An 11,531-nucleotide genomic window follows, 5' to 3' on the forward strand; every position below is an offset into this window, starting at 1 on the left:
CTTGTCACCTTGTTGATAATGCATGAGTAGTGTGGGTAATTGTTGGTCCCAACTGATGTGTGACTGGCTCACCTTTGACTCGCTAAAATGACCCTTAACTCTAGGAGGTGGGAACTAATTTATTTGCTTGAGGACAAGCAAAGACTTAAGTTTGGGGGAGTTGACAAGTGGGGATTTTGACTACTTATTAGCACCTTTTTGCTTTTATTTTAGTCCGAAAGTATTGATTTATGTTCCCGAAACTAATGAAAGTATGCAAATTGCAGGAATCTTGGACGTTTGGTCTCCCATGATAAAATCCGACTCAAAAAGGAGTGTTCCGAATCACAAGACAAGAAAGGGCGCATAACTAAAGAAGTGTAATGACCCGGTCGGTCCTTTCGAGTATTACAATCTCGTCTCCCTATTTACTGCTCAAATTATGCTTTACGGTTGTTATTTGACTTGCTGGGATAATTGGTTTGGGCCGGTGAGGTTTTGGAACTATTTGGAACACTTAGTTCTAAGGTTTAAAACTTAAGTTGAAAAGGTTGACCGGATGTTGACTTATGTGTAACGACCCCGAAAACGTTTTGCTAAGGAAATTAAGGTTTCGTGGTGCCGAACTAGGCTTACGTGTCTCGGACCTTTTGGGTTGAACAATGCGTTAGTGAGTAAAGAAAAAACAATATTTCTGCAGCCCACTATGCGACCGCAGAATCACTCTACGGACCACATAAAGGACACAAAGTGAAGTAGGCTAGGCCAAGTTTGAAGATCAGGTTTGCGGCGCATTATGCGACTGCAGACCAGTTCTACGCTGCATTATGCGACTGCAGAATAGGTCTGCTGGCCGCATAATGACCACAGACTGAAACAGTGTTGCCCAGTTCCGTAGGGCCTTTTTGCGACCCATTATGCGGGCCGCGGGAGCATTATGCGGTCGTATATGTGACCGCAGAGTGTGTTTCAGAGCTTCATTTTTCTGGTTTTATAAACCCGGCCCCATTCTTATAAAACACTATTATGGGTCATTTTGAAGGGTTTCATCTAATATTTTAGAGAGTGGTGAGAGCATCTTAGAGAGAGAAAGTGAAGACCTAGCCATTTCTCCATCAATTCTTGTTCAAGGTTTGAAGATTTCACAAGGATATTGCTAGGACTTCAAAGAGGTAAGAATTTCTAACCCTAGTCTTCAATTTCGAGTTTGGGTAAAGATGGGTGATTGGGAGTATGATTCTTGAGTGTAAGAGTATTATTTATACATACACGTACCAATAAAGTTTGTGGAAAGATTGCTGAGTTCAAATGGGTAAAGATTGGGTTGAAAATGGTATAATTCTTCAAAGATTTTAATTGAATATTTGAGGGTCGAGTTAATGTCGGAATTTGGTGAAATTTGTATGGTTGGACTCGTGGTTGGATGGGCGTTCATAGTTTATAATTTTTGTCGGGTTCCGAGATGTGGGCCCCACGGGCAATTTTTGAGTGCAATTTTCGGATTTTATTGGAAAATTAGTATTTTCATATGGAATTAATTCCTATAATTTGAATTGATTGAATCGAATTAATTGTCACTAGATTCGAGGCATTCGGAGGCCGATTCGCTAGGCAGAGGCTTATTGGAATGAAAAATTGCTCGGATTGAGGTAAGTAACAGTTCTAAATTTGATCCTGAGGGTATGAAACCTTGAATTATGTGTTATGTGATCGGTTTTGAGGTGACGCACATGCTAGGTGACGGGCGTATGGGCGTGCAACGTAGGAGTTGTGACTTGGTCAAATTTCATGGAACTGTGTAGTTGAATAGCCTGCTGTTATCTGTACATTCTCCATGTAGTAGAGAAATTGAACCACAAATCATGTATAGATTATGTATTGGCACTGTAGGGACCCACATAGGTCGTGTACATGTTGAATTATCTGCTAAATTGTTATTTTGTACTCAGTCACAATTTACTTGTTTATTTTATCTTAGTCTCTATTGTTCATTATTGATGTATCATATTATTGTTGTTTGGGCTGATTTTCAAGATTATTGAGAGCCCGAGAGACTGGAGAGATTTATGACTGAGTGAGGCCGAGGGCCTGATTGTGATATATTATACTAAAGCACGTGAGTTGTCCGTGCAGCACGTGAGTTGTCCGTGCGGATTCATATATTATACTAAAGCATGTGAGTTGTCCGTGCAGCACGTGAGTTATCCATGTGGATCCATATATTATACTATAGCACGTGAGTTGTCCGTCCAGCACGTGAGTTGTCCGTCCAGCACGTGAGTTGTCCGTGTGGATCCAGATATTGATACTATAGCACGTGAGTTGTCCGTGCAGCACGTGAGTTGTTCCTGCAGCACGTGAGTTGTCCGTGCGGATTATAACACTTTGGCTGAAGGAGCCCCTCCGGAGTCTGTACACACCCCAGTGAGCACAGGTACCTACTGAGTGCGAGTGCTGAGTGAATGGAATGGCCGAGTGACAGTGGTTGTGAGAGGATGCATTTGATTTCATTCTTATTGCACTATAGTTGTCATATATCACTGTGTTGGAAATTTCTAAGAGATATTATCTCCTGTTTCAATTGAACTTGATATAAAATTATTGTTTGGGCCTTAATTGTTAAACTTACAAGCATGCCTACTTTCTTATGTTGGAAATTACTGTAATTGGACTTAGTTGTGAAGCTCGTCACTACTTTTAGTTCTTTATTTAGTATTGTTACTTGTTGAGTTGGTTGTACTCATACTACACCCTGCACCTTGTGTGTAGATCGAGGTACTTCTGGACACGGCAGTTGCTAGTTCTTGGAGTTTTATCTGTTGGAGATTATCGAGGTAGCTGTTTGGCGTCCGCAGACCTTGACTCTCGTTCCTTTCAGTTTTTGTACTGTTCTACATATTTAGATAGTATTTTTAGCAGTCATACTTTGTTATCATTTAGATGCTTGTGTACTCAGTGACACCGGGTTTTGGGAATGTATTTTATGTCAGTAATTTGTGAGATTTTTCTATGGAAATTCAAATATTATGATTTCAAACTAAAGAGAAAATATGGTTTATTGAGGTTGTCGGCTTGCCTAATATTGAGATAGGCGCCATCACGACATGTTAGGATTTTGGGTCGTGACAAGAAGCGTTGTCCGCAGAAGAAAGTGCGAACCGCAGAATTCCATCTGCGGCCGCAAATCAAGTGAAAGAGCCCATCAAGAATTTGACCAATGTGCGGGAGCAGAACAAGCTCTGCATTGACAAATGAATCAAAGTTCAGAGGGTGTGCAAAAGACCAAGACCTGAAGCCTTGCTGAAGTGCGGATCGCACAAGAATTGTGCGGCCTTAGAATATGCTTTGCAGCCGCAATCCAGAATTTTGCGGCTGCAGAATCCAATATCTTGCCAACTGAAGAAATTTGCAGACCGCACATGGAATTGTGCGGTCGCAGAACCTCCCGATGTGCATTTTTGTTAGTAAATTTTGGGCCACTATAAATAGACGAGTTTCACAGTTTTAGGTCACGTTTCGAAGTTTGAGCTGTTGTAACCATTACATTTTGCCATTTTAGGGATTTTGTGATTGTTTTAGGTCTTAAACACCATACTTTACCATTCTAATCTTATATTATTAGTCTAATTAGCATTTCTTCTTTATTTTCTTCAATTCTCACTATGAATAGCTAGATTCTTACTAGGGTTGTGACCCAACTCTAGTGTGTAAACCTTATGGGTATTTAATTTAATGCTTGTTTATGATTGGGTGTTGATTATTTAGCTTAGTTTATGCTTCAATTTTAGAATTAATTGTTGCAAAAATTGATTCATGCCTTTTTGACTTAGTCTCTACTTGAGAAAGATGTACCTAGTCTAGGATAACTTGGCTAATAAGGAATTGAGGAGTGTTTGATTAGACTAATTAAAGGGTTCAAACTAGAGATAGTGAGAACCCGACTTGAGCTCATATCAACTATTTTGTTTTATTCCCATTTGGACTTGTGAAAGCCAAATTGGGCAAAATTACTCTTTGACCGAGAGGTATTGAGTCGGTAACATAGAGTTGAGAGCTATAATACACCCCAATCAACAAAATAAGTATAACTTATTTGACCCATTAAGCGAACACCTAGGTTATGGTCACATCCCTAGGCTTTTTAATTATTTGAAAAAACATCACAAACACTGATTCGCTTCTAGTTTCTTTTCTTAGCTTATAATTGCTAGAGTAAAATTAGAAATCACAACCTTTTGTGGAAGTTCAATTTAGTTATTCCATTTGCTTTCGTCAAGTGTATACTCCTAACACCCCTAGTAACTCTCTGTGAAAATCGCCCCCGACTCTTGTTTGGTACTATTCTTCCAACGACCGTTTCCACTCACTATTGAGTGCGGATTGGACGTGGATCACCAGTCCGAAAACTTGCTAGCATGTGCTATTTTCACACATTTATAATTATTTTCAGTAGCTTAAAATTTTATTTTATAATTAGATATAATTTTTATATAATCATACTCATTGAGATAGGATACACGCACATCGCACGAACCTTAAGACTAGTACATAATTTAAGTCAAAGCTATCGAGTTCAAATAGGATAAAGTTTATTCACTAATTAATAAACCCGCATAATAAGGAAGGGTAAAAGATAGGTGAAGATGAATTCTTTAATTCTTCCAAAAAACAAGGAAGGGTTTGCAAAACAATCAGTGCATCTCATCTTCTTCTTTTTTAATCGAGTCACGATTTTATTGCCACATTTGAACAGAGTACATTTGAAGAAGGGAAAATATAACCAAACCTTCTTTACAAGATGTGATAAAGACGAGTCAAGTTAGTGATAGAGGATCAACTAACATATTTTCAAAATAACAAAAAAAAAATCCATCTAAAGGTTGGCAATAAAGTTGATACTTCAAAGTGGCTCATAAGCAGACTTGATCTTCTCCTCTTGACTCGAAATGAAGGAAGTTTCCATCTATCGGAATTTAATAAACCTCTAATCTGCCTTGGGAGAGTGTCAAATTCAGTGTATATCCACACTTCTTCAATTGAGTGACTCATAAATGCCAGCTTATCGACAACTTTATTTGCTTCTCTGAAGCAATGTCTGGTAACAATACCATATTTATCCACCATAATCCTTAGCTCCCTAATGCAGTCCGTTATTCTCCATGGTATTGATCAATTACCAAAAATGCAGTTGTGCAGAATTAAGGAGTCAGTTTCTCCAATGACCAACCTATGTCCTCTTTGAATGCACCATTTAAGCCCAAATAGAAGGGCACAAGATTCAGCCGAGTTGTTGGTGCCAAATCCCAGAGGCAGTGTGTAAGCCATAAGTATCCTTCCCCCACTATCTCTAACAACTCCCCCAGCACCACATATACCATCTATGCACGAGCCATCACTATTGAGTTTTAAAAAGAGAATTGGAGGTTTGATTCATGTGACAATGGTAACAGAAACCTCATTGAGAGAGTGATTGCATAGATTGCAGACATCTATACAGTTGTCACCAATACTGATTCTTCCAAATTTAGCCTTCACCTTGTTGATAATGTTTAAGGTGATTAAAGAAATGGATCTAGCTGCATATGGACTTTCAGGTTCATACTTTGAGCTGCATCTTGATCTCCAAAATTCCCATAAGATAAAGGGCGGCAAGATTTTAAGCACATATGCAGCAACTGTGTTTCTAGTCCTCTACATCCAGCAATTAAATAATAGTGTCCTTAGATTTACATTTTTGTATGTAATACCCAATGAACCAGCAAAAGATTTCCAAATTATTTGAGCAAACTCGCCTTGACAGAATAGATGCTCTATTATTTCTATACCAGAGATCATACCTGGGCCAATACAACAAGAACATCTTGAATCTATATTGATACCAAACATTGTAATCTTATCATCGGTAGGAAGTCTATCATGTACTGCCCTCCACGTTAAGAAAGCCATCTTGAAGGGTATGTCTTTGTGCCATATTCTGGAGTCAAACTGGTTTATCTGTCTGAGTAATTCCCAGGTTGTGGATATAGAGAATTTCCCAGAGTTAGTACAAGTTCAGCGTGAGGTATCCTCAGCTTCCTGATTGAAAGTTAAGAGTTGTTATGTTAGTTGTATCTTTACTGAATCTGGTGGTTGGACCTGGAGGCAAGAACAGTCCCATTGACCTTCTTTAAACACCTCATTAAGCATAATGTTATCTTGGACTAGACCATCCTCAATCCTCTTATATAAAAGGTCATGGCTGGACCAATTGTCAAATCAAAAACTAAGGTTTCCTTTGCCAATTTTTCATAGGATTTTAGGCTCCACCCTTTCCCTTATATCACGCATAGCTTTCCAGCTATGAGATTGTCTATTTAACTTATGTGTAGTGAGAGGATGAGTGGTATGACAGTATTTAGCTCTCATGAACCGAGACCACAAGGAATTGGAGGTTGTAAAATTTCACCACTGCTTAATAGTGAAGGCTTTGCATGTGTCCTACAATTTCTGAAGTTGGATCCACCTTCATCATATGGAAAGCATAAATTGTGCCAAGAAATCCAGTGGTGTTTACCTCCTTCTTTTAGCCCGGACCAGGAGAACCTGGCTATAAATTGGATCCACCTTCATCATATGGAAAGCATAAATTGTGCCAAGAAATCCAGTGGTGTTTACCTCCTTCTTTTAGCTCGGACCAGGAGAACCTGGCTATAAATTTCTCAATTATAGCAATGGTGTCTTTGGGGGTGAACAACTGCCAGAGTGTGAACATTAAGGTCTAGAAGTACATGTCTTATAAGAACTGCTCTGCCACCGGATGAGAGGAACTTCAAATGCCATCCTTTGATTCTATTGATAACTTTACTAATCATTTCAGAAAAGAAAGAAAGTTTCATCCTTCCTGAGTAGAGTGGATAACCTAAATATTTCATGGGCAACTTGTCATATCTTATTCCCAGTATTCTTCCAACTCTAGTGATGGTGCTTTGGGCTGTACCAGAAGCCATAGTAAAATAGCTCTTTCTTTCATTGATCAACTGACCTGAAACTTTTTTATACATGGTTAAAGTGTTCAAGGTCAGTGATAAGTAGGGATTTTGACTACTTATTAGCGCCTTTTAGCTTTCATTTTAGTCCAAAAGTGCTTAATTATGTTCCCGAAAACTGATAAAATGTACGTAATTACAGGAATATTGAAAGATGAGCTCCCGAGATGAAATCTAAATCAAGAAGGAGTAATCTGAACTCAAGGACAAAAACAGGCACAAACGCTCAAGGTGTGGACCACAAAATATCATCTACGGCCGCAGGTCGTGAAGTAATTCCATCAAAGATTGCAAGATGCAAACCACACACAAATTATGTGGCAGCGGAAGCTGGGACAGAACAGAAGTTCAGAGAACTTGCACCTCCATTCTATAACAAAAGCGGACCGCATAATTATTGTGTGGCTGCAGAAGAAGAGCTACATGGCCACACAATTTCAGGTGCAGACCGCAGAAGAACAAAATGCGGCCGTAGATATTATTGTGCGGACAGTAAAAAGAGGACAGTGCGGCCGCACTTCATTATTATGCGGCCATATATTTCCAACCTTTTCAAGCTGAAGCAAAGTGCGGACCGCAAATGGAATTGCTACAGAACCTCCGAAAGGGCATTTTTATCCGAAAATTCCAGCTTTGTATAAATAGAAGAGTTTCATTTTCTTAGGTTAACTTTGGACACCAGCTGATATAGTAGACGGTTTCTTTTACTCTTTTTAGTAGTTTTTGCTATTTTGAGCTTTTTGAATATTGATTTCATCATTTTAATTATCAATATGGGTTTAATTATCATTTCCTCTCTTGTTTCTTCTAGTTTAAGCATGAGTAGCTAAATTTTCACTAGGGCTGTGACTCAACCCTAGTGTGTAAACTTAATGGATGTTTGATTTACTGCTTGTTTATGGTTGGGTGTTTATTATCTAGCCTTGTTCTTATTTTTATTTGAAGAATTAATGGTTACAAACATTAATTCATGCCTATTTGACTTAGTCTCTACATGAGAAAGAGAGACATAGTCTAGAAAAACTTGGCTAGCAAGAAATTGGGTCAATCGAGAGATTGATCAACCCAATTAAAGGGTTGAACCTAGATACAGTAAAACCCGACTTGAGCTTCTTATCAACTATTTTGTTCAATACCCATTTGGACTTGAGAAAGCCAAGTTGGGCAAAATCACTCTCTGACCGAGAGGTGTTGAGTGGATATTTGAGTGTTGATAGCTATAATACACCCCGACCAATAAAATAAGCTTTAAAGTTTACAACCCATTAGGCAAACACCTAGGTGAAAGTCATAGCACTAGGCCTTTTATATCATTTGGAAAACAACAAAAATAATTTCCTAGTTTCATTCTTTGAATCGCAATCGTAGTTTAGTTTAGATTTTTAAACAAAACCAAATATTGCGAAAGTGCAAATTTAGATATACAAACTCACACGCAAAGATATATACTACTAACACCCATTCATATAGCTCCCTGCAGAATTCGACCCCGACTCTTGTTGGATATTACTATTGCATCGACCGTTTTCATAACCTCATAGTGAGGAGTGAAATTGGATGAGATCAATTTTTGGTGCCGTTGCCGGGGAGCCAAAAACTAGTGTTAGCTATATAGTTAGGTGTGTGTTTGGGATATCTTTTTTTCCTTCCTTGTTACAAACATGTGAGTGTTATAGGTGCAATCATGGCAAACAACAATCTCAGAAACATAGCCATGGGGGATGTGGATGTTGAGGATGATCAAATGGATGAGGCCCCTCTTGAACCTCAGGCCAATAGATGAGGCTGACCGCCTCAAGACAATGTACCCGCTCCCCCCCCCCCACCTCCACCACAAGCAGCTCTACACCGGGTGTTGTCGAATGAAGGGTATGCAAGTGCTATAGTCCCTCTCCGTATTAGGGCGGGTAACTTTCAAATAACCAACGTTATGCTCACTTTGCTCGAGCAACGAGGGTTCTTCACCGGTGCAATGGGTCAAAATGCATATAAACATTTGAAGGGGTTCGTAGATACGTGTTGGGGGAGCAAACAAACAAATGTCTCCGAGGATGCTTTGAGGCTAACGCTTTTTCCCTTATCTCTATGGGGAAAAGCTTTAGATTGGTTGGAACGTTTGCCAAATCATTCCATTCATAATTGGGATGAACTAGTGGAGAAACTTATTTCAAAGTACTTCTCTCCCAGCCACATGGCTATTCTTCGGGATGAAATTATAGCATTCAAGTAAGAGCCTAATGAATCACTGCATGAGATATGGGAAAGGTATAGAACAATGGTGAAAGAGCTCCCCAACAATGATATGACGGAGAATATGATTAAACAAACTTTCTATCGGGGGATCAACACCACCAACCAATGTGTAGTGAACCAACTTGCCGGTGGGAACTTCATGACTACGCCCTATGCGGAGGCGTGTGATATTTTGGATGAGATAGCGGATATTTCATCGGCGTGACAATCTAGAGCCAATGTTCCACAAGGTGATCCAAATGTGATTATTCTTCATAAAGAGTTACATGACCATGGGCAAGCCATAGCCGAGTTGACAACCACCATGAACCAACTGGCAAAGGCTCAACTTCAACAAGTACAAAACCTGAGGCAAGTAAATGCTATGGAGGGAGTCAATATGATGGTAAACAAGAGAAGAACAAGAAGTCCACAAGTGCAACAAAGAGTGGATAATCTTGTGCAAGATGATAGTGGATTTGATCAAAGTGATTCTTACAATGATCAATAGGTAGAGGTCTAATATGTGAACAAATTTTAAGGGAAAAGAAACAACTTCCAAGGCCCTAGTCACCAACAATAGAGACTTTCAAATAATCAAGGCAATTGGAATTCTAACAACCAAGGTAATTGAAATAGTGGAAACAATCAAGGCAATTAGAGTGGAAGCAATAACCAAGGGAATAGGCAAAATAATAACAATCAAGGTAATTGGGGAGGCAACAACCAAGACAGGTGTAACAATAACCAAGAAAATCGGGGGTCGGGTTTTCAAATGCCCCCGATGAATCAACAACCGAGCAACCCACCTCCTTATCCTTCTCGTGGTCCTAGTTCCTCCAACAATGAAATAAGTCTATTGAGAACATCTTCAAGTAAATGACGGAGAAGAATGCCGATTCTGATGCCCAACTTTCTTCACACAACACGTCAATCCGAAACTTAGAAGTGCAAATGGGTCAATTCTCTCAAGATTTAAATTCTCGTCCTAAGGAGGCACTACCAAGTGATACGGTGGTGAACCCGAAGGGTGGGAACAATACGGGTCATGCCATGGTCGTTACTATAAGAAGTGGAAGAGGTGGGAATGCACCTACCTCAAGTCAAAGGCAGCTTGTGGATCATGAGCAACTGGTAGAGGAAGAGGAGATCCTAAACAATGTTGTGCACGCTAATGAGGAAGTGCGGATTGATATTGATGACACGGTGGAAGAGACTCAAGAGGATGTGAACCAATCTAGGGATCATGTGATTGACATATCAGAACCCATTAGTTCAAGCCTTGGAGCAAATTCCCGGATATGCAAAATTTATGAAGGGCTTGGCGACAAAGAAGCGGTCGATGAATTTCGAAAATTTCAAAGATACTCACCAAGTGAGTGCAATTGTGCATTCGATGTATCCTAAGTTGGAAGATCCCGATGCTTTCACAATCCCTTGTACCATTGGAAGTGCCGAGTTTGCAAAAGCTCTTTGTGATCTTGGGGCGAGTATCAATTTTATGCCCTATTCGGTTTTCAAGACATTGGGAATTGGGAAACCAAGACCCACATCTATTAGATTACAAATGGCCGATCGTACAATGAAGAGACCGTTGGGGTGATTGAGGATGTATTGGTTCGAGTTGACAAGTTCATTCTCTCGGCGGATTTTGTTATTCTTGATTGTGAAGTGGACTATGAGGTCCCGATTATTATTGGTAGACCTTTCCTTGCTACGGGGAAGGCTCTTGTTGATGTGGAAGTCGGTGACCTCACTTTCTGGGTGGGTGATGAAAAGGTAGTGTTCCACGTGTGCAAATCTATGAGGCAACCGAATAGCAATAAAGTATGTTCGTTCGTGGACTTGGTGACCGATGCGATTATTGATGATACAAATACCACGATTTATGTGGGTGACATATTGGAGACCGTCTTGCTAAATTTTGATGATGACGAGATGGATGGCTTCATGGAATGTGTTAATTCTTTGCAAGGAATGGGGTCGTACAACTATGCACCCCAGAAGCTTTCTTTGGATCTTGAGAATAGGAAAACTCCTCCTACAAAGCCTTCATTTGAAGAGCCTCCTATATTGGAGTTGAAGCCATTGCCTCCACATCCCAGGTATAAATTCCTTGGCCCTTGTTCTACTTTACCAGTTATTCTTTCCTCTTGTTTGACTAACGTGCAGGTTGACTCTACATTGGCTGTGCTCCACAAGATGAAGAAAGCTATTGGGTGGATTTTGCCAGATATTCGGGGTATAAGCCCCGAATTTTGCATGCACAAGATTAACTTGGAGGAAGATGGAAAA

Source organism: Nicotiana tomentosiformis, chromosome 4 (genome assembly GCF_000390325.3).
Source record: "Nicotiana tomentosiformis chromosome 4, ASM39032v3, whole genome shotgun sequence".
Lineage (NCBI taxonomy): Eukaryota > Viridiplantae > Streptophyta > Magnoliopsida > Solanales > Solanaceae > Nicotiana > Nicotiana tomentosiformis.